Here is a 23,453-nt window from a genome sequence, read left to right as displayed (position 1 = left end):
TGGATCGGGCTTCCCAGTGAATGCGTTTCGGCTGCAAGGGTGCCAGCAAGAACTTGCGATTTAATTAGCCCGTGGTGGAAGTCCTTTAACCGTCCTGGGTTAGGAAGTCAAACCAAACGCCGCTGGAGAAAGAAATCAACACCTTCAGCCATCCACGGGCCCGCGTAGGTAAGTGCTGTGGCCTTGGGGACCCCTGCACCCGCTTTCTAAATAGTCAAAATTGGCTCTCCCGCTCCTCCTCCTCCTCCCCACCGGCCCCACTGTAATCCGATTAGCCCCAGTGCATTTAAAGAGGAAAGTGCCTGCTTGCCTTTAGAAAAGCAGACAAAGGTCTAGAAGGCAAGGCCTCGGGACAGACCGCAGGAGGCTGATGTCTGTTAATATTCAATCCGGAGTGAGATAACAGGTACAAGAAAGACGCTTCTCCGCATTCCCACTATCAAATCATCATGCAAAGCTGAATTAGCTCCTCAAATTTGACTACGATCAAGCAAACATAAGAGAAAACAAAAACAAAGGAGAATACTAAGGACAAACGTAATTTCTCTCGAGACAAGACGGAATTCCGCCGTGCCCCGCTCGCTCCCGCGTCATCCCAAGAGTTTAATGCACAGAATCCCCTTTGCAAACTGCTAGGAATCAGATAACTACTTCAAAATAACAATGGGAAATACGATATTTCCTGGTCCGCCTTTCTTCTTGCCAAACAACGTACTTGAGGACCGCAGCCCCTGAGGCTTCTCGAGATAATTTCTGTTTGGAAGCCAGGATAAAATTACATTTGCATTCTGAGCGGGTGGCGGGATTCGACTAACACGGTTCTCATTACGTGTGTCTGGAGGTGAAAGAGCAACTGCGTTTGCGACCCGGGTGCCTTGCTTGGCGCAAAAATCAATCGTCTCGAAATGAAGAAGCATAGAGCTCCTGAAAGGCTCCTGCCCCATTTCTTCAGCACAAATGGAAGACTTGCTCCACTCACTGATAAATGCTAACATTCTGGCGGACGTCACTCATGCGCCTCTCGAGCGCATCTGATCAGAGGTCAGAATTTTCCTGACCTGGTCAGTCGCAAACAACCAAATCTGGCCCCTTCCACTTTTGTACGCACAATCACAACGATGGATACTCAATTTAACTGGCAATCAGACCATGCAGCAAAAACAATTAAGAAATCAGTTTGCCTTTAGAGACGATGGGCACTTGCCTGGAACAAAACTGCACCACCTGCTTGGATCCAAAACCACACTGCCTAGAAGTACGTAAATCTCAATGAAATCAGTGTATGCAAAAAGCACGCCCCACCCGCCAGTTACTATAGACATTATTGCTACGATTTATCGATTTCTAATTAACTAATATGTGGTTCTGGGTGACAGTCTTTTCCTAATTTTCCATTTTCTATCCCAAAAGGAAAATATTTGCTCTTCTTTCAAACAGACTGCTACGAAGCGCTGGCAGACAAGTCAAAGCTCTGGCAACATTTAAACTACACACACACACACACACACACACACCCCTCTGTAAACCAGCAGATTTACAATCTCATGTATTATGTTTATGCGACAATTTGGAGGGGGTGGGTGGGCAGCAAGTCGGATCTCACCGCTGACTTGTCCACATATTTTGGGCTGGTAAAGAGAGCGCACGCGAGGCCTTTTCGCCTCTCTAAGCAGCATCCCAGTACCACGACGTGCAATTGTCAGCCCCTTAAAATAGGCGACCGCCACGCTGAATTTCATTTGCAGTCTTCACAAAAACAAAACAAATTTTTTTCTTAGCACTTTAGGGCAAATCTGACTGCGTTGCGAGTACACGGAGGCGGGGGATTTCTGGGGTTTGAGCAGCAGGGCGAGGGGGGGGTAGTTTGGAACCGATTCAAAGGGCTGCTCGTTCGTTCTCCCTTTTGTGACCGAATTTCCAGGCAGTTAAACTTCTCCGACGGCTGTGACATCTGTAGTGCGCCGTTGGCGCATCAACTCTTTTCTTTTTCCTTCCAGCAGCCCAACCCCCTTCCATCCATCAGCAAAGGTGATGGGTGGGGAGGAAGTGAACAACAACATCAAACAACCGAAAGGGGGAAGAGAGGAGCACGATGGAGGGAGGGGTGAGTGGGAGGCATAGACGCATAAAAGCTGGCAGACAGGGAGAACCAGAGCAACTTGGGCCCACGGCAGTCTCTAGTCCACAACTCCGCTAACCAGGGATGTACCCCTGGATTCAAGCCCACACCAAGATCCGCGCGGGGGGGGGGGAGGTTTCGGCGCGAAGCTAAAATGCTGCCATGACCGGAAGAGAGAGTGTTGGCTTTTGCCTCCCGGGTTCCCAGTTAACGAGAAGCGGTAGGGGTGGACCTGATGAAGAGGGAACTTTATCGACGGTCTGTTCCCAGATCCAATCTGACGCATTATTCCGTGCGCTCGCAGCGGCTTGAAGCCCAAATCCGCAAGGCTTTGATTCCTGCTCGGGTCTCTCTCTCTGTTTGTGTGTGTCTCTGAAACTCAGCCAAAACTCTCTGGCGAGGTTTCCTTCCTGCTCCCGGGGAGTCTCGAGCAGCCCCCACCTCACCCGCTCCGAGCTCTTTGGCCTCCCCGCCCTGGTGGCTGGGGGGGGGGGGGCAGAGGAAGAGAGGAAACGGAGGAGGGTGGAGAGCAGAGACGGAGAGAGGGAGGGAGGCCGCGGCGGAACTTTTCCTTTCTCGCTTCTCGGGCTTTGTCCACCGGCTCCCCCTGCTCCCCTCCCCCACGCGGCAAGCTGCTTGACATTAAAAGCGGGGTGGGGGAGGGGGAAGAGAAGGAAAGTTAACAAGCCAAATGGAGCGGGGAACAAGGACACTGAGCAAGGGAGAAAAGGCAGAAGAGAGACCCACTAGTGTCTGGCTGCAAAAATAAAAAAATAAATAAAATGGGGGAAAGCCTTTTAAAACGGCCCGGCGAGGCGGCTGGGAAGGAAGTGGCAGTCGAGAGGGAAGGAGGCTGCTGGAGGGGGAGGGAAGACGAGGCAGCGCCATCTTTTCGTGTCACACAGCAGGACCAGAGACTGACTGCCTCACTCGGCGGCTGTGTCTGCCTCGCTCGCTCTGGAAAGCGCGCCCTTAGGCAGGCCGAGGTGGAAGCTCAGGGCCGCGCAAGGCACACAGCAGGCGGCAGCCGCCACCGTCGCTCCGCCAGCCTCCCGCGCCGGCCTCCCGCTCCCAGCCGTGGCTGGTGCGGAGCTGCGCAGCGAGCCCACTTCTTCAGAGCAGCTCTCTTCGCCCTCGTCTGCTGGGCGAGTGAGCGCGGCGGCGAGAAGAGCGGGAGGCCAGCGCCGGGCCTAGAGGCATCGCTGTCTCCAGACGCCGTGGCGGAGAGCGGCGGCCCCGGCTGGGTTTCCCCTCTCCCACCCCCGCGCCGAGACTGCTGGCTGGCCCCCTTTCGGTTCTCACCGTGGGCGGCGGAGGCCCCCGGCCTCAGGAGAGGAGCGAGGCGGCGCGCCAGGGAGGGCAGCCAAGCGGCAACTTCCCGCTTTGGAGAGGCCTGTCTTCGCGCCCTTTCCCCCCACCCCTGGCTTAGCCTCGCCGTCAGCAAGGGGTGTCCTCGCTCCCCGTGGCGAAGGCCTCGGAAGCCCTGCCAGGCCCGCGCCCGCCCGGGTGGCGTTTCCCAAGTGCTCCTCCTCAGCCCCCCCCCCAGCCAATCAGCCAGCCCTCGGGCGGCCGAGGTGGCTGCTGCGGGCTTTGTTCCTCGCGCCTCTTCCCGCCCCCGGGGCAGGCTTCGCTGTACCGCGAGCTCTGGGGCCTGCGCCAAGGACTCGACGAGAGCCGCCGCGTTCCCCGCAGGAAAACACCACTTCGCTTGTCCCGCCGCCCCGGGACGTGGCCAAACTGCTTCGCGGAGGGTATAGCCACCGCAGCTGGCCTCCCAGCGCTTTCGCTTCGCTCTCTTCCCGCCCCCCGCCAGACAGTCGCTTCAGCTCAGCGCCGTTTAAACCGGGAAAAGGGTCTCTTTCATTGTGTTCGGCAGAATCACCTGCCTGCTTTGCGAGCAGAGCTTGCCGAATGGCGTTTCACACAGCAGCGACCGTGTAGCCGCGGCTCGGCCTCTGCCCTCGCTTTGGCACCGACAAGCTCCCCAGGGCCTCTAGCGCGCTGCAGAGCGCGAGGGATAGGCAGGGAGCCCATTGGCATCCCGAGCAACCGTAGCTCTCCCGGCGGCGCCCGGGAAAACCTAGCAGCCTCGCTCGCTCAATCTGGCCGCGCTGGCGAACGAGCACAAGCAAATACGTCGCTGCTGCCTCTCAGACCTGCTGATGCGGGGGGAGGGGAGGGAGGGAGCGGGAGCAGCGCCTGGCGAAGGGGGATTTGATGGGTGGTTGGCTGCGCTTCGGGAGGGGAGGGAGGTTGGCTGCGCCTGGTAATGAGGGATTTGAGGGAGAGGGAAGGGCGTGTTAGCTTCGCTTGAGAAGGGGAGGGCCCCCTGCTATTAGGGGTGGGAAAGCGGGGGCGGTTGCGCCCGAGGTTTGGCGTTTTTGTGGGGTTTTTTTTTAATTGGAGGGGGTAAGGCGTGCCTTCTGTTTCTAATAAAGGAAGCGACTTTTCTCGAAGGAAGAACGAAGGTGCTGCGGAGGGGGGCTGGTTAGGATGATGGAGGTGTGGGGTGCCTTGCTAGGGAGCGGTGTGTGTTTGTATGGTCTTAGAAATGAATAGATTGATTGGTTATACCTATGGGGAGAGAATAGGGGATGGGAAGAGGATTTGAGTGTGGGTTTTTTTTTTGTTTTTTTTTTCTTGCGGGGAGCGACGGATTTCAAACCTTTGCCCCAGGGAAGCGGGGGATTTGCTACTGGTTGTTTGGCTGCCCCTGGTGAGAAAGGGATTAATAGTTTGCAGATTCGGGCTGGCTGCCTCCCCAAAGGGGAGATTTCAAGGGAGACGTTGGCTGCCCCCCTCCCCCGCCATCGAGGGTGTGCTGTGGGTTTCTAACTCCCTGCACCAGGGAGGAGAGGCTGGCAGGGGCTCGGTATGCCTTGCTGGCCGGCCCCGGTGTGGAAGCAGGGGTAGCCACCGGCGTCGGGAGTGCTTTGCCAGAGGGGAATCGATGGGGCGAGGAGGGCGGGTAGAGAGGTGTAGGGCTGCGCCTCGCCAGTTGGGATTTGAGAGGGGCGGTAGGAGACGCGCCTCCTGTTTCTAATAAAGGAATCGGCTTTTATTGAAGGATAAACGCAGGCAACTAAAGTCGTGTGGGCTGCAGCCGCCGAACTTCGTTAGTTGCTAATCTGGCTGCCAAGATGAAAACCTTTCGCGAACGTTTGAAAGACGGCAGGAGCTTTGACACACGCGGCGGCGGTGGTGGCAGCGGTGGCAGAAACGCACACTGCCCCCCCCCGCTCCACAGCCCCTACCGTGCCCTTCCTAGGAGGTGGTGGGTGCTGGTGGTGATGGGGAAACAGGAGGCGTAGCCCCTCCTAACGGTTCCGGTTTGGGGGATTGCCAAATTTTCTTTGACTTAGGGGAACTCTGGGGATGACTAATCGCACGCCAAGCTGGGGTTTACAAGGGTTTTCTTTTTTCGTCACCAGCAGTTGCTGACCCCGCTCGCTCCAAGAAAGGAGCTGCGACAGGCGGCTTCTGAGAAGGCCGAACAGCCAGGAGCCCGAGTCTGGGCCGCGGGGAAATTCCCTCGCCAACCCCGGAGAGAAAGCTGCAGCTCAAGGCCAGAGCCTGGAGATCGGGGGAGGGGGGGTGAGCGGCTCTCTTCCGGCGCGGAGCTGCTCGGGCGAAAGCTGCCAGCCTGTTCGGTCGCCCTTTACACGGGCGCAAAGTCTTGCTCATTGCCCTACAGTACCCTCTCTCCTGCACACCCTCTCTCCTTCGGAAGTTTGTAAGGGCTGCAGCCTAAAGAGGGAGGCTCTGGAATTGCTGCCTCCTCGCAAACTCCTGCTCATTTTAATAGGGTTTATTTTCACCGCCTGCCAGCGGCTTGGCTGTGCCGCAGCAAAAGCCCTCAGGCAGCAGGGCTAACACATGCAGTGCCATCCTACGCCTGTTTACGGGGAAGTCGTTTCCCGGTATACTCCGGGGGGGGGCTTATTCATCAGCGTGCTTAGGGTTGCAATCCTCGATGCGGGGATACGGTCGAAGAAGAAGATAGCTGAATTGATGTGCGCCCATGCTACGTTGCAATCCCTAATCACACTTACTTAGAAAGAAGCCTCACTGAAGTCTACCGATCAGAGGTGTTTGAAACACCAGTGTTGTACACTCAGGCTGAGATCTCATGTACACTGATGCGGACTTCATCCTCATTTAGTTTCTCAACACAGAGTAGGCATGGCTGGATGTGTCATGAAAACATAATCGACATTTCCTTCCAAGTTACCATGTTCAGGGCCAGCACTACCATTAGGAAGAATGGGGCAGCGGCCTTAGGCAGCAGATGCTAGCTAGAGGGTGGTCAGGGAGTGGGGGGGTAGGTGTTGGGGAATAGATGCAAGTGTTGGTGTCAGGGACAGATGTGTGTGCTTTCCTTCAGGTGTGGTGGATGCTATCTGTTCCCAGTGTTGAAGTAAGATCTGATTGCCAGTTTGGCTTGCTTCTTTCTATATGTGGAATGGAGAGGGGGTGCCATCTTGGCCTTTCCTCAGGCAGCAGAATGCCCTTCTCAGCATGTTTATGAACACATATTTATCTAGAATTATTTTGCCTCCTGTTTAGTCTCATGACATCAGTGGAACCTGTTTTGAAGTACAGTAATGATTTTAGGTTCTGAAAGCCAGAGTTTGACACTTCAGGGCCCCTTCACCCCCACATTGGAGCTAACGACAAATATTAAATTGACTTTAATGTATTCAGAGACTACTTGGCCTGCATTTTTAATTGTTATAACTGTAATCCTCCAAATTCTGATCTGGAGTAAGCACTTTGTACCTGATTCCTGCTACCTCAACATAAAGGAATACTGTGGAAATCAGCTTAATTATATGGATTTATAAAATCTGCTATTATTCTTGCACATGGGGCAGTGCTTTCAAAATAATATTTTTATCACAGCCCTGTCCTTGAGAGGAAGCTTCGCTGCAGTAAAAATGAGTTGCTAAAAACAACTGGAGTGGTGGTTGTGTGAGGTCTGAAGGCTCATTCCATTCACTCAAGGTGCACCTCACTGCCTTCCTTGAAAAGCATTGTCTTTGAGGGGGTGTCAGGAAACCATTTGGGACATAGGAAGTTGCCTTATGCTGAGTCAGACCATTGGTCCATCTAGCTCAGTACTAACTACACTGACTGGCAATTTCATAGCAGGATCTCCTCCAGCCTTACTTGGAGATCAAGTGATGGATGGAACTAGGGATCTTCTGCATGTAAAACAGATGCTCTACAACTAAGTTATGGCTCTTCCTGTATGCTTGATCTGTGCTGTTGGTTTCACGTTGAAAAGTTTTGGAATTATGACTCCACAGTCAACAGTGATACCCTCACGTGTGACAGTGAGATCAATGTGAATATTGGCTTCCATCCACCTCATTTCACTAGCAAGTTTGCTTGGGCTACATTTTTTAAAGTATGGAGCACTGTGGCCTTTACATCCACTTTTTAAAGCAAGTGACACATACCTGTGCTTTTATCCTGGTTGCCCATTTAAGTAAAATCACTGGAGTTTGAAACAATTGGGCTTTACTTCAAAGTATTGCAGCTAGGTTCAGCTTGGTAAGAGGTCTGCAGACAACCTCCAAGCCTGGCTTTTCATGGTCCTGCTTCCTTAGTCCTTTATCCTTCTGACGAGGGTTTTGTTGTTGTTTAGTCGTGTCCGACTCTTTGTGACCCCATGGACCAGAACACAGCAGGCACTCCTGTCTTCCACTGCCTCCCGCAGTTTGGTCAGACTCATGTTGGTAGCTTTGAGAACACTGTCCAACCATCTTGTCCTCCGCCGTCCCCTTCTCCTTGTGCCCTCAATCTTTCCCAACATCAGGGTCTTTTCCAGAGAGTCTTCTCTTCTCATGAGGTGGCCAAAATATTGGAGCCTCAGCTTCAGGATCTGTCCTTCCAGTGAGCACTCAGGGCTGATTTCCTTAAGAATGGATAAGTTTGATCTTCTTGCAGTCCATGGGACTCTCAAGAGTCTCCTCCAGCACCATAATTCAAAAGCATCAATTCTTTGGCGATCAGCCTTCCTTATGGCCTAGCTCTATGGACGAGGGTTTTAGATAACCACAATTGCAGAGGAATTCTGATTTGCACTTCTGGTGCTTTGTTGGTACTGGGAAGGAAGCAGCCTTTGCCTTCCCTCACAATTCTAGTTCAGATGAGGAGAGCTGAGGGAAAGCAGGACCAGCCAGCCCAATATGTTTTGCTACAGAAAATGTGCCCCCCAACCTCCTCCTCTGCCACTCCTGCTGCCTCCACCTGAGGGGACTGGAGAAGCCCAGTGTGCTGAAGAGGGGGGAAAGAGGCCAGAGAAGGGGCGGGGAGAAGGTGGGTGACAATGCACAGGAAGCAGGAAGCAGTACGTTCCTTGGGGGGCTGAATCTGCCACCCCTCTCAGCTGTTCCCAGCCTGCTGTCTGCAGTAACTGCCTTGCCAAGCCTCCTGGGTTGCGATGGCCCTGAGAGAAGAAGCTACTGGGCCTCAGCATATCTAAGGTCCCTGATGCCTGAGGAAAGGTGTTTCCTTTATAATGGCTTCTGAGACCTCAGTTCTGCTGTAAGCAGTCCCCACATGCTGACACTCCCACAGGACCCTTGCGGACAGAGAATTACCTGCACAGTTTCTTCAAAGTGATCAAGCTTTCTTGATTTACTTTCTGCATTCTGCATTTCTACTTTCCCCTACTTTCTAAACAGCTGTTCTGGAAAGTGGCTATTGTGTCTCTGTGTTTCAGAGATCCAGAGGCTAGATTAACAAACCCTTGTAATTTCATTACTCCCTAATGTGGCCTGGAATAGAGGAAATGGGTACCTTTTGGCTTGGCCAGGATTAATCAGGCAGAAGGAGTTTGACATTTTAGATCATGTTTCTTGTGGTTTTAAGGAGTTTACTTGTAAGCAGATGTTTTTTCCATGGCTAACCAGTGTGCTTGATTCATAACCAAACTCACAACCTAGTTAAGAAGGGTGCAGCTGAGCTTGTGTCCATGTGGCTCTATTGAATTTCCTGTGGGATGCAAAGGGTTAAGTGCAGTCAAGTCACAACAATCCCTAGATAGTCCACTTGGAGGACTGAGGAGGAGGATATGACTAAGCGTAGTTTCCTCTTCCTTCACATGCAAATGAGTTGAGGAAGTGGCAGATAAATCCTGAAGGAAACAGCCATTTTCCCTCTCTTGGACCAGACCTCTTGGACTACACACATCTTAGTGAGTCTCTCCCTCAAGGCCTCCAGCCTAGAGAGAGAGATGAGATGGAGTCTCACTTCTTATAAGTGAACTTCACAATGTATATATTACCTTTTAACTAAGCAAGTCTACCTCTTGAGTGTGCTGTACCTCGAGATGCTTGTAAGTAAACATCTTTTATACTTTTAAGAGCATTGTGTTGTGTCTTTCCTTTTAAGAGGGAAAAAGGGGAAATACCAGGAAAATACACTTTATTTTAGTGGCTTAAATCAAGCCTGCGCAAACGTTCTTCTGCTGTGTATTTTGCAAAAGGGGAATGTTTTACTCTGCTAAAGTTTTGTGCTTGCTAGCGCAAGCGGGGATAGGATATATTAAACAATATCTCCTCATCCACATTCCTGAACATTCCCACATAGGGTTATTGCGGCCCAGAGTTGCGTATTTTGTGTATTTTTGAAGGATTGATTTGGATTGTGATTTTGAACTCTGTAGGATTTTTCCAGTTAGGATTTCCTGGTTGAGCACATGGTCTCTTTGTTCTGCAGTGTGCTTGGGGGATTAACTACCCCTCCCCTCCCTCAGAGTTTACAGCACTGAGAAAGCTCAGAGGTAGTGAAGATATTTTTGAGATTTTGAATTTGATTTTTGAAAGATTTTTGAATTTTGGAAATTTTTGAAGTTTTAAGATGGCAAGCTCCAGTTTTGATAGTGAGGCAAGACCAAGTTTTATGCTGCTGGATGACAATAATTTTGTGCAGTGGAAGCAGCGCGTTTTAGTTTATCTTGCTGCTAGGCGTGTTCTGCAGGCCATTAAGGAAGAAAAGCCTACAGGAACCGATGCAGAAGCTTTAGCTAAGATAGAAGCTTGGAGTATTAAAAATGATGAAGCCAAGCACATAATTTTGAGCAGTTTGAGGAATGAGCATCTATCAATGATAAATTTTGAAGATGATGCATCTAAGATCCTAGAGGACATTGAACGCATTTATGCACAATCTACAGAGAGTTCCTATAGATACTTGTTGGATAAGTTACTCAAGTTGAAGATGAATTCTAGAGAAGAGTTTACAGAGCATTTTAAGAATTTTTCTGAGATTGTTCAAAGAATTGCCCTTACTCCCAGAGCCTTTGATGATGTGACTAAAGTAACGTTTATGCTTGCATCATTGGGACCTACGTTTGCTCCATTTAAAAGTATAATGGATCACACAAAGGATTTAACTTTTAATGAGCTTATCAACCATTTAAGAGAGGAATGCAGAGATAGCCTTGATTCTCAAGAAAGGAATCCAAGGAGGAAGGATAGCAGCTATGCATCCAAGCATTTTGGAAAGTCCAGACAGACATCTAGAGAAATAATTTGTTTTAAATGCAATGGGAAAAACCACATAGCAAGGAACTGCAAGAGTCAAAATGGGGATAAAGTTGAATCCCACCCCTCAAAACCACAAGGTGTTAAGAAGGGGAGTCATGAGCAAACCATGTTGATGCAGGAGAGGAGTTTAGCTGTCCAGGATTGTGAAAATAAGCGCAATAAGTGGATTCTTGACAGTGGAGCGAGTTCTCATTTCTGTTATGAAAAGGAGTATTTTAATGAGATTAATGGGGATGAAACCTCTGAAATTGAGATTGCTGATGGCAACATTGTAAAGGCAATTGGTTCAGGAACTGTGAATTTGAAATTCAACGTAGATCATGAAACAATTAATACTAAGATAACTGAAGTTAAGTTTGCACCAAAGCTTAATTGCAACTTACTCAGCGTGTCCAGTTTGGACAGGAAAGGTTTTAAAATTACATTTGAAAAAGGACAATGTATTGTGACTAAGCATGATGAAGTTTATGTTCAAGGCACACTAAAGGATGGTGTATATGAGCTTAATGTTTCAGAGAACCAGCAGAACCAGTCTGCAAAGGTGGCGCAACCAAGTCAAAAGGACGAAGGAAGTCTGGAACTCTGGCACAAGAGACTTGGACACAGAGACACCAACGTTATTCTGGAACTACAGAAAGGTGATCTTGTGAGAGGTCTGCAGGTAAAGCAAAGCAACACAAATACACCAACATCAAAATGTATAACTTGTGTTAGTGAGAAAGCAACTAAACCTTCTTTCCCACGTTGTGCAGAGAAGAGAAGCACTAAAGTATTGGACATTGTCCATACAGATCTATGTGGACCAATGAATGTGTCTTCTCTAGGAGGTAATAAATATATTTTGATATTTTTGGACGATTTCTCGAGATTCTGCGTAGCCTACTTTATCAAGGAGAAGAGTGAGACAGTGGAATTGTTCAGGGACTATCTTAACATGGTCAAGAACAAGTTCCAGCGAGCCCCTTCCATTTTAATGTCCGATAATGGTGGGGAATTTTGTTCACATGAGATGCAGGCCGTCATGGCTAGAGAAGGCATATCACACGTGACCACAGTTGCCTACACACCCCAACAAAACTCAATTGCAGAGAGGAAATTTAGATCCATTTTGGAAATGACAAGGTGCATGCTAAAGGAAGCTAACTTGTCACACAGGCTGTGGGGTGAAGCGGCTCGTTGCTCAGTCTATCTTCAGAACAGACTGCCCACAAAAGGCGCAGAGCGCACACCATTTGAACTTTGGCATGGAAAAGCCCCAAATTTGTCACATATACGTGTATTTGGAAGTTTGTGCTACTATCATGTGCCCAAGGAGCACAGACACAAACTTGATTCCAGAGCGAAGGCAGGGATCCTAGTTGGGTACGCTTCTGGAGGAAAAGGATATAGAGTCTTGGATCCGCAAACTGGCAAGACAAGTTCGCAGCATGTAATTTACTTCGATGAGCAAGGCAAAGTTGATACAAAGGACACTGCCATTGATTGTTCCAAGGAGCCACAGGATGAGGAATTTGTGATTTTTCCTTTTGAACCAATACAAAGTACTAATCCAACTTCTAGTGTCGTAGCACCCCCTATAGGTGACACCCGAGAAGACGTGGAGGTCCAGGCCCCTGGCAGCACCAGAGACGAAGATGATGACGAGCAGCTGTATGGGGATATGCCACTGCTGGAGGAGGATGAGGAAGCTGATGCGGTCGAAAGACCAGAGGTCAGACGCTCATCCAGAACCAACAGAGGTGTTCCACCATTACGGCTGTCCTACCTTACAAGGTCGGCGTCTCCACAGGAACCTTCCAAATGGGAAGAGATAGAGAGGATGCCACCAGATGAAGCCAGTCTCTGGAGGAAAGCTGCTCAGGAGGAGATAGATGCACTTCATCGGAACAGGACCTGGACACTCACAGAACTACCTCCTGGTAAGGAAGCAATTGGAAGTAAATGGGTGTTCAAGGTTAAAAAGGGTTCAGAAGGGGAGGTGCAACGCTACAAAGCTAGGCTTGTGGCACAAGGTTTTTCCCAGAAGTATGGAGAGGATTACGATCAAGTGTTTGCACCGACAGTTCGATACAGCAGTGTCAGACTACTTTTAAGTATTGCAGCATCTAAGCAAATGTCAGTTTACCATATTGACATTGCGACAGCCTTTCTTCACGGCGAAATTTCTGAGCAGATTTATATGAAGCAGCCCAAAGGTTTCATTAAACCAAATGAGGCACATCTAGTGTGCAAGCTGCAGAAAGGACTTTATGGTTTGAAGCAAGCAGCGAGGGCTTGGAACCAGAAACTCCATGAGATGCTGGTGCAGCTTGGGTACAAGCAAGGGACTGCTGATAAGTGCTTGTACACCAAACAAAGGAATGGACAGTTTTCGTACATTTTAGCCTTTGTTGACGACCTTTTAATTTCTACGTCAAATGAGAAAGACTATAAAGACATAGTCAAACACCTCAACAGGGAAGTAGAGGTCAAGGAACTTGGAAAAGTGAAATACTACTTGGGAATTCAAGTTGAGAGAGAAGAGGATGGATCGTTCTTACTCAGCCAAAGGCAAAAGATAACTGAACTGATTGAAAGCATGCAGATGCAGGACGCACACCCAGTTGCGACACCGATGGCCACAGACTTCTTGAAGAATCAACAAGGTTCGAAGTTGCTGCCAAACAACACGCAATACAGGTCAGCGATTGGCAAACTTTTGTATTTGGTTACCACATGCAGACCTGACCTGGCAAGTGCAGTGGGGATTCTAAGTAGGAAAGTAAGTTGTCCCACTGAGCATGATTGGGCTGGAGTTAAGAGGGTTGTTCGTTATCTAAAGGGAACCATGGACTGTAAATTAAAACTGCCAGCTGTCAGAGACCCTAAACTGCTTGGGTACACTGATGCGGATTGGGCTGGGGACAATAAGGATTATAAATCCACAAGTGGCTATGTTTTTATGTATGGGGACGGAGCTATTGCATGGGGCAGCTATAAACAGAAATGTGTAGCTTTATCGTCCACAGAATCTGAGTACATTGCGGCTTCGGAAGCTTGCAGAGAGATCCCCTGGCTGGATCAGCTCCTGAAGGACTTTGGCGTGCCAAGAACGGGACCTGTCAGCTTGATGGAGGACAATCAGAGCAGTATGAAGCTGACACAAAGTGAAAAGTTCCTTGCACGCACCAAACACATTGGGGTCAGGTACCACTACATACGCCAGGTGATCGAGGATGGACTTGTTGAAATGTGTTACTGCAACACTGACCAGATGACTGCAGATGTCCTAACAAAGCCCCTGCCAAGAGAGAAGTTCCAGGATCTTCGTGGCAAGCTGGGACTCTTGGGTGGTTGATTAAAGTTATTTATGTATGTTTTTGTGTATGTTGTGAATTGCCTGAGAAGGGGTTTGTGGGATGCAAAGGGTTAAGTGCAGTCAAGTCACAACAATCCCTAGATAGTCCACTTGGAGGACTGAGGAGGAGGATATGACTAAGCGTAGTTTCCTCTTCCTTCACATGCAAATGAGTTGAGGAAGTGGCAGATAAATCCTGAAGGAAACAGCCATTTTCCCTCTCTTGGACCAGACCTCTTGGACTACACACATCTTAGTGAGTCTCTCCCTCAAGGCCTCCAGCCTAGAGAGAGAGATGAGATGGAGTCTCACTTCTTATAAGTGAACTTCACAATGTATATATTACCTTTTAACTAAGCAAGTCTACCTCTTGAGTGTGCTGTACCTCGAGATGCTTGTAAGTAAACATCTTTTATACTTTTAAGAGCATTGTGTTGTGTCTTTCCTTTTAAGAGGGAAAAAGGGGAAATACCAGGAAAATACACTTTATTTTAGTGGCTTAAATCAAGCCTGCGCAAACGTTCTTCTGCTGTGTATTTTGCAAAAGGGGAATGTTTTACTCTGCTAAAGTTTTGTGCTTGCTAGCGCAAGCGGGGATAGGATATATTAAACAATATCTCCTCATCCACATTCCTGAACATTCCCACATTTCCATGGGATTCCTTGTTAACCTGTCTGTGTATTGGGCTGTTTTTAGACTGGGGAAGGAAGCAAAAACATTTCTCCCCATAACAAAATATATTTTGGTTTTAGTCCCATGTTGATTTTTCTTTAAGTCCTTCCCTTCGCAGGTAGTTCAACTAGATGACTCTGAGGGTCCCTTCTATCATTGTAGGCCAGATTGTAGCCAGTGACTACCTAAACCAGGCATCCCCAAACGGTGGCCCTCCAGATGTTTGGCCTACAACTCCCATGATCCCTAGCTAACAGGACCAGTGGTCGGGGAAGATGGGAATTGTAGTCCAAAACATCTGGAGGGCCGGAGTTTGGAGATGCCTGACCTAAACTGTTTTGTCTGCATCCTTAGACCTGTAAGGTTCTAAAAAGAATGCCCATGTTTTGTATCTAGAAATAATGGCATTCACACATGACACATTCCTTACATTCGAAAGTTCCCAATGACATTTTGCTAATAAGCTCTTACACTGGTGTTGTTGTTTCGCTAACATAAAAACACACACAAAGAAGCCAGGAAGTGTCTTTGTTAGAAGTCTTCAAAATAATCAGTGGTTTTATTTTAACTAGCATACTATTTAAAACACTTTTTTTAAAAAAAGAAAGAAAGAAATGAAGGCGTTATCCACTTCACACAATTTCTCTGGCCCAGCTCTAACAATCCGCATTGTCATTTCCTTCGTGCTCAGGCAGGCCAGAAAATTTGCTGTTGCTGTGAGCTCCTCAGCCTGAACAGAAAATCTAGCTTGGCCACAAGGACTGTTCAGCGCTTCTCTCTCTCTCTCTCTCTCTCTCTCTCTCTCTCTCTCTCTCTCTCTCTCTCTCGTGTTCCGGCCTGCTTGCTGCTGCGGCTGCTGCTTGCTGCCACCGCCGCAGCCCAGATACAACCACCATGGTGGCTCCAGTGAACCAGCTGCACACAAGGGCAGCCCAGGAAAAGCAATGGCTTCCTCCTCCCCTCCTTTTCAAGCAGAAGGTGGCAGAGAATGATTCATCGCCTGCATCCAATAATTAAAACAAAAGCCAGTGTCTGCGGAAAGAAACCCTCTCTGGAAACTAACAGCATTTCCCTTTCCTGGGAGTTGAGAATGCAATTTGGTAGAGAGATCATGATGGCTGGTTTCCAGGCCTAATTTTCACAGTGAGGTGATAAACCTGTGCCTGGCTGTGTCACCTCAGACTGCAGATGGTGGTCGAATGCTCCTTCACAAAACACACACGCATGCACACAAATCCTGCACCCAGAAGACTAGCATGCCATAGAGAAGGATTCTAGCCTATATTTCTACCTAGCGTGCTAGTTTTCTAGGGGCACAGAATATGCTTCCATGGCGGAGCATTTTGTATTTTCCAGAGTGAAATGGCACAGCCCAGAAAGACATTTTACCATCACAGTGAGAACTAGGCTCTAGTCCTGAGGGGGCAAAGACTCTCTCTCTCCACTCTCCACTCCCCACCCCCCCCAGCCAACTGCACATTTATGAAATAAAAAAATTCCTTCAGTAGCACCTTAAAGACCAACTAAGTTTTTATTTTGGTATGAGCTTTCGTGTGCATGCACACTTCTTCAGATGCACATTTATGAGTTTGGCCGTAGTTCCTATATTAGTGCCTCTTCCCAATTTCTAAGGATATTTATGATTGAAGGTGTTTGTACTCCAGCCTGTGCTTAAAGTAGTGCTAACTACAGTCACTCTTGGATAATGCCAAAAATACACTTGGCACAAGTTCAGGGTTACCCCATAAGGGATGTAGCAGACATTGAGAGCAGGGTAAAAGTGATCACTGGCTCAAAATGAATCCTGTCCATTGTGCTGGCAAATGCTCTGACCTTCCTTGAGATCCCTCACATGTCAGTGAAGGTTCAGATACTAAATATGTGCTGCCCTGTGATTCAAATAAATTTCCTATACTTTCCATAGCCCCACTTCATAAAGTTCACACAATAAGGCATTCAGAAAGTAATCATGTTGAAGTTGGAAGCATTGTGAAAATTGAACAAACAAACAAACAAAGCTAATGGATCATGGGCTGGCTTGCACATCTGGAAATAAAATTGTGCACAAATTGAGAGATATGCATAGAATCATAGTTGGAAGGGACCACAGACTCATCTAGTCCAACCCCTGCAATGCAGTAATCTTTTGCCCAACATGGAGCTTGAACCCATGACCCTGAGATTAAGAGTCTTCTGCTCTACAGACTGAGATGTAAATCTCATGGAACTCCCCAGGGCTTATTTTCCAAATCAACATGCACAGAATTGATTGGGCTGATCTGAGTAGGCGTTGCTTCCAAGTAATGACTGTTAGGATGGTTCTGCAGTCTATGCTGGAGGGGAAGCCGAAAGTGATTTCAGCTAGACATTGTGAGTCAGAGGTTACTTGATGTGGAGATAAAGGCTGCAATCCTACTCATTAGGGCTGAAGAACTTCCCATCCTCCAGATCTACCGGTAGTGACACTCCCAACTCCCATCAACCCTAGCCAGCATGGCCAGTGGTCAGGGAGGATGGAAGCTGTAGTCCAACAACATATGGAAGAAGAGGTTCCTCAGTCCTGTGATACACACTTCCCTGAGAGCAAGACCCATCCAGCTTAACAGGACTTCTTAATACTTATGAACCCAAGGAAAGCTAATCTAGTCAACTATTCTCACATTGTGACAATCTAGTCCTGTTCTCACATTGACAGTGGTGATTGTGGGACCTGTGTTTTGGGCTACAGCTCCCATCATCCCTGACCATCGGCTGTGCTGGTTGGGACTGGAGAAGTCCAGTGATAGCTGGAGGGCACAGATCAGCCATCCTTGCTGTTCGGCATCTTGGTCTCTTGCTTTTGTTTTAAGGGGGGTGGGGAGATGTTTTCGTTGTTTGTTTCTGCAGGAACTGAGCCTTTTGCTGAGAGGCAAAGGTCGAGAAGTGTGAGGAGGTGGTGATCCTTTTGCGCTCTCCTTGTTTATCTTCTCCGCCTCCTCCACCCCACCCCACGGCACAGCAGGGCCCTGCGTCGCAGCTGCATCTGACTGCGAGGAGAACTGGACATGGTTGAAGACAGTAGCCCTTTCACAGACTGTCACCAGCGTACCGTGATTGGCTGTCAGAGCAGCGCGAGGATTGTCCTACACTTGCCCCCCTTCCAAGCCGCCCTGCGAGGCATGTCACTGCCTTCCCTTTCCCGGCTGCACCCCAGAAGTGACAGGCAGGCGGAGGCCGAGGTGTGCGCTCTGCTGGGAAGAGCTGCTCTTGGCGAGTCCCCTTGGAAACACTCCCAGGATTTCCAGCCCCAGCATGCAAGACAATCAAAATGGCCGAGGTAGTAAACAGCCACAAGTGGCTGCCGTTCAGCCCTCAATCAACGGTGTGCTGCTGTTGTTATGATGGTGCTGCTGCTGCTGCTGTTGGTGTTTCAAAAGCGGGGTTAAATTGAACCTCCTTCCTACAGGAAGGCCATCTAAGCCTTCCCAGTTAACAGTGGTTCCTGTGTCGCTGCCTCAAGAGATCTAACCTAAGATCCCCGATAGTTCTTCTGGCACACCAGGCAGGATGGGTTGCATTGCCTGAGGCGGAGAACCAGTTTCTGCAATGCAAGGAAATCTTCCTCGGGTAGATCTGCCCGAAGAAAAATCCCGTGTAGTTGAAAGGCTCTGCTCTTTCAATAAAATATATGCATCGAAGCATCCGATACTGCATCTTTGTGGGAGAGCCACCTTATTGGAGCGAAGGATGAGGATGAGCTGTTTGGAAATGACTCTCTCTCCCTTGCTTTGGGTTCCTGGAACGACCAATTTCTGTCTCCAATAGGGCTAATGGGGCTGTTTCACTCCACTGTTCCCAATGCAGGTTTATGGCCATGTCCGCAGAAACCCCTATATTCCGATTTCAACAACAAAAATACCCAATTGTTAATATGCTTTAAGTCAATTTCTTACAAATGGCAGACGAGGTGCTAAACCGACACCTGAATTGCCCCACTAAGCACTGCAGGTCTGGTACCCAGCTTGACTGAATGCCCTCCCTTTGGAAATAAAAAGCAATCCGATACAGCGCAACCAGATGTCAGGGAGAGCGGTTCTGTGTAGCCTTCTCCTTAACGTGCTACCCTGCAGCGGCTCTACACCAGGCACCCCCAAACTTCGGCCCTCCAGATGTTTTGGACTACAATTCCCATCATCCCTGACCACTGGTTCTGTTAGCTAGGGATCATGGGAGTTGTAGGCCAAAACATCTGGAGGGCCGAAGTTTGGGGGTGCCTGCTATACACAATACGGTACATTTAAAGCACATTTAAAGTGCACGGTTCTCCACAGAGATTCCTGGAAACTGCAGTCTGTCGGGGTAAACTACAGTTCCAAAGACTATGTGGGGGAAGCTATGTACTTTAAATACATGGTATAGAAATCGGTGGGTTTTTTGTTTTGTTTTTTTAGCAGGGTGACGGTGTCTCGAAGCATTCCATCAAACGAGCCCTCAGGTTCTGTCTGAAATCAAGACAAATGATTGCCAGCGACACAATCTGCTGTTTGTGAGAAGTAGGCCTGGGGGAGCTTGGGAAATGTAGGTGAAACAGGAATACTCCCCTCCCACACACTCCGGAACCCTTTGTTCATTGACACCTTCACCCATTATGAGGTTGCTTCTGTCTCCTGCAGACAGAATGGCTGCTTTCTCCCTAGGAAGCAAGAGTGGATTGTGGGACAGCCTCACAACAACCTGCGGAACAGGGTCCGTCCACCACAAGAGCAAAAAGCAAACAACAGACCCGTAGCGCTGGCTTAGGTGGAACAACAGTTGTTCTTCAGCTATCCAAGGTTGGAGCCTTGGTTCGCTCCAGCAGAGTCTATCTGGTTGCGGTGCTGAACCAGAGAGAAGACGTTAACTTGAATGAACGGAGCTGGCTCTTTTTTAGGCCTCATAAAAGAAGAAGAATAAAAAGAATACTGGCAATTGTATACGTATACTTTTAGGGTTGAGTGTGTTTTAAATGTATACTAAGCTAGAGGAGGCAGAACTTTATCTGTGACTCGTCTGCCTTTCCTAGCTGCTTCTTTTTTTAACGTTTCAGGGTTAGAAGTCGAGGCCTTGTGGCTTCTCTCTCAGTTGCCGGTGCGCTGCATCTGTGTCACATGCCTCACAAAATCTGAAACATGTTCTTTCCTGTCTGCCGAGCGCGCACCGGCGCTCTGTGTGCGCCAGGGCCAACGCTGGCCGACGTTTCCTCTCGAACTGCAACCGCTGAGAGTTGAAAACATGGTCGTCGGTCGTTCCCCCACGCCTACTTATGTTTACGCAGAAGTAAGCCCCATTGATTTCAGTGGAACTTGCTCCCCAGTCCGTTTGTTTAGGATTGCAGCCCAAGTGTGTGACTTTCCAGGACGGAACACAATCCCTGTTAGAAACTTGGCGGCGGCAGCCGGAGAGGTTTTTCGCCTGCGAGCACACATTTCGATCACTTTGGGGCCAGCAGAAAGCCACTCATTGCTCCGCCACCCATTGGCCCAGAAAAACAGCACCGACTTCCAGCCCCGGCCCCCCTCTGCTGCCGCGCCAGGTGTGTGTGTGTTTTAAGGGGGGGAGGGGAAAAAAATCTTAATTTCAATGTCTTTTGTATTCCTGATGGTGAAATCAGGCGTGCAAGAGTGGTCAGAGCCTCTGTCTAAGGCCAAGCCAAGGTGGCCTTGTTTTGTTATTCAGATTTCTACACTCCCATTAAAGCAGGCTCCCAGGAAGCGGCGGCAACGGCTTGATTTAACGCACACTCAAGCAGGGCCATTCAGAGCTCGGGAGAGCGCCGGGTTATTTATAGGCTTTTTCCTCGGCGCTCTGCGCCGCCGTAGCCGAGCAGACCGCTAATGAATTTAATCCTGGCGACACCCTTAGGAAGGAGAAAGGGACTGAGTCACGGGCCGAGGTTGATCAGGCCCGGGGCCTCCAGCGCGGCGCGGCTCCGGTGATTGATTACGTGCCTCGCCAAGAGACCGGCCTGCTGCTTCGGGAAGCAGCGCTGCATGGAAAAGGGGCCAGCGGGGAGCCACGTGGAGTTCAGAAAATAAGGGCCGGTGCTGTGTGAATCCATTGTCGTGCCAAACAGCAAGAGCTACGCGGTTCCTCTCGCCTCCCAGCTCCGCAGAGAGGCGCTTCTGGCCCGTCCTCCACAGCAGCGCTGCCTTCAGGAGCTCTTTAAACGCTCGGCTTGCCCGCAGCGGCTGGGTTTTTTTTGGCGTGGATTTCCTTCTCCGATGCTTTCGATACCACACGGTCTCGAGGAGCGCCAGGGTCTGCGGCTCGCTGGTTCCGCTAGCTCTCAAATGCTCCTCTTTCCCCCCACTCCAGCGCAACGCACAACGGCCTGACCTGCGGGTCAGCTCCCCGAGGAGGCGAGAGAGGGAAAGAGGCCTGGCGATTTGCGGCCTCAGTTCCTTCGGCGAAGGCTCCCTCGGCGATTCTGCTTAGCAAAACACAGGCGGAGTGAACGCGGGGCAGGGGGTAGACTTAGCGACCGAGACGAGCCCCCCCCCTCACACACACACAATGCCTGGGGAACTCGGGATACGTTGGGTTTGCAACCTCTGGGAATCCTCACCGGGTGGGGGTGGGGAAGACAGGCACTCAAGGAGCGTAAAATAAAATGTGAAAACAAAAACAAACCGTGTGATCGCTAAGAACTTGCTTGGAAAGACCCTGCGCGAGCAAATGTTCCGGGTCCTTTAGACGCGGAACGTCTAGGCTGCTTGGTCCATCATAAACTGGTTAAACAATGGCGTTAATTGAACCAGTCTTACAATCCGAGGACTTCGACTCAGTTGTGTTGCTCGGCAGGCAAGTTCAGTATTTCCATTGTATTTTTTAATTTATTTATAAAGAATTTGTCCTTTCTTTTTCTGAAGGCTCGACCATACACACCAAGAGACTCAGGATGGGTTTTTTGGGCTACAGCCGCCGCACGACCATATTAAAAGGTTCCTCAGAAAATTAAACGGGTATGATTTTAAAACAGTTTTAAATACAGAATCAACCCACTTTGCAAGCAAGCATCTCTACAATTGCTTGTCCAGAAGAAGAAGTGAAAGTAAAAGCAGGACATTTCGACAAGGACTTCCTTCTCCCAGTTTTCCCTTTTTTATTCCTGGATACGGGGAAATGCATATGTATCTAACAGAGGCCTTCCACTCCCACCGCCATTCAGCTGCATGTCTGTACCTCACGTGTGCTCAGTCTAATAACTTTTAATGTCTAGCCCTAAAACGTCTTTATAAAAAATAGCTTTACTATGTAATGGGCCAGGTGTCCTTGCACTCGTTGCCGGAGATTGAAAAAACGTGTAGGATGGTTTTCAGATGCAAAGCTCATAAACTGGGAACAATATGCAACCCCCCCTCCATATCGGATTTTAAACTCCACTTCCAGGCACCTTTGGAGGAAAACGTTCCCGACGCATTTGAAATGCACACACTTCATTGGCAACTTGTTTCTTTACTCTCCCCTCCCCCTTAAGAGTATTTACCCTCCAGCTTGGGAAAGCGATGCCTTTTTGCCATTTCTATCAGCTGGTTTTAAGAAGCTGAAAAGCTTGTGTGCCCAGCGTTTCGAGTTACAAACGGTAGATATCTTTCACTTCTGCTTTGAAAGCGAAGAGGAGGCTTTCCACCCCTCCCTCGGGTTTTTCTCTCTCTTGTATAGATGCAAGCTAAAAATAAAATCCAACAGAATATTAGCTTTCTGGCTAGAAATAGGTATCAAAACAATCAAGCGATTATTCATGAGATAAGAACTTGGGGTTTAGGTTTCCAAATGCTTCTAGCAGGCTCTACTTTTAAGAATCTCCTGCTTTCAATTAAAACGTAAGAAATTCGCATAATAAAAGAAGGAAACAGCATACTGAGTAAGCAACTTTTTTTAATCAAGGCAAATGTTGCTAGGGACCGGGTTTAAACATTTTTTCCTTCTTCCCCACAGATTCCTGGACGTCGCGATGAACAGGCTGGCGCGCTCGTCGGCGTTGAAATAGCTAATCGCTCGGGATGTCGCAGCTCCTAGCATACTTACCTAGGTATATAAACAGCTTATGCAGGCAACATAAGAGTGTTTTAAGGACGCTGGAGCGAAAATTAAGAGCGACGGCTTGGTATAATCACCTCTGTAGTCAGTGACAATAAAATTCCATTCATTTCCAGCCGGCTGGTTTGTGCTCCCCTCCCCCCACGCCCTTCTCTTATAGCTGAAAACCTAGACACGTCTAATCCGAATCAGATAAATCCGGGACCCCAAACTTTCCTGACAAGCATGTTTAGGGTTGCAGCCCTGTCGGATTACCAGTGGAAGCTGCTGCTCTCGCGAGTAGGGATCCGATACCTCTATAGCGCAATCCTGTGGCACGTTTCCTCAGAAGCAAGTTCCACTGTGTTCAGTGAGGCTTACTACAAAGTAAACGTGCAGAGGGAGGACTGCAGTGGGAGCCAGTGACGCCCCCCCCCCTCATGCTGTACACACCATCCTGGTTAAAGAAGTGTCCCTGAATGAGCGAGGGCGCGCGCGCGCGCACCCCCAACACACACCACCACCACTTCCCGAAGTCTATAGGGTTAAATCTTGTAGCCGGCGCCTTGCTGTTAATTCCAGCAATCGCTAGGAAAGCCATAAAGAATCACGCGCTGTGCGAGGGAGAACCGAACAAGCGAGGATCAGTCAAGATGGGCGTCCTGAACCCGACATTTACTAGCTGACCTGCCGAGTCAGCGCTACCAAAGTAAGTAGATACGCAAGATA

General features: G+C 49.1%; 1 protein-coding gene and 1 long non-coding RNA gene across 2 annotated transcripts in view; both read left to right on the top strand.

Moving 5' to 3' along the window:
• The first annotated feature begins 19,674 nt into the window (after positions 1-19,674).
• Positions 19,675-23,078, top strand: LOC118084722 (uncharacterized). The gene is made up of 3 exons (XR_004692555.2): positions 19,675-20,238; positions 21,575-21,667; positions 22,644-23,078. It is a non-coding gene; the product is annotated as an uncharacterized LOC118084722 (long non-coding RNA).
• A 273-nt stretch (positions 23,079-23,351) lies between these two features.
• Positions 23,352-23,453, top strand: part of BCOR (BCL6 corepressor) — an 82,189-nt gene continuing 82,087 nt past the window's right edge. The window contains exon 1 of the mRNA XM_035114503.2: positions 23,352-23,433. The gene's annotated coding sequence lies outside the window, so the exon portion shown is untranslated. The remainder of the gene's footprint in view (positions 23,434-23,453) is intronic.

Source organism: Zootoca vivipara, chromosome 4 (genome assembly GCF_963506605.1).
Source record: "Zootoca vivipara chromosome 4, rZooViv1.1, whole genome shotgun sequence".
In the NCBI taxonomy this organism is placed as follows: Eukaryota; Metazoa; Chordata; class Lepidosauria; order Squamata; family Lacertidae; genus Zootoca; species Zootoca vivipara.
Note: the sequence above shows the minus strand (reverse complement) of the source record. Positions and strands in the feature narration are given on the sequence as shown.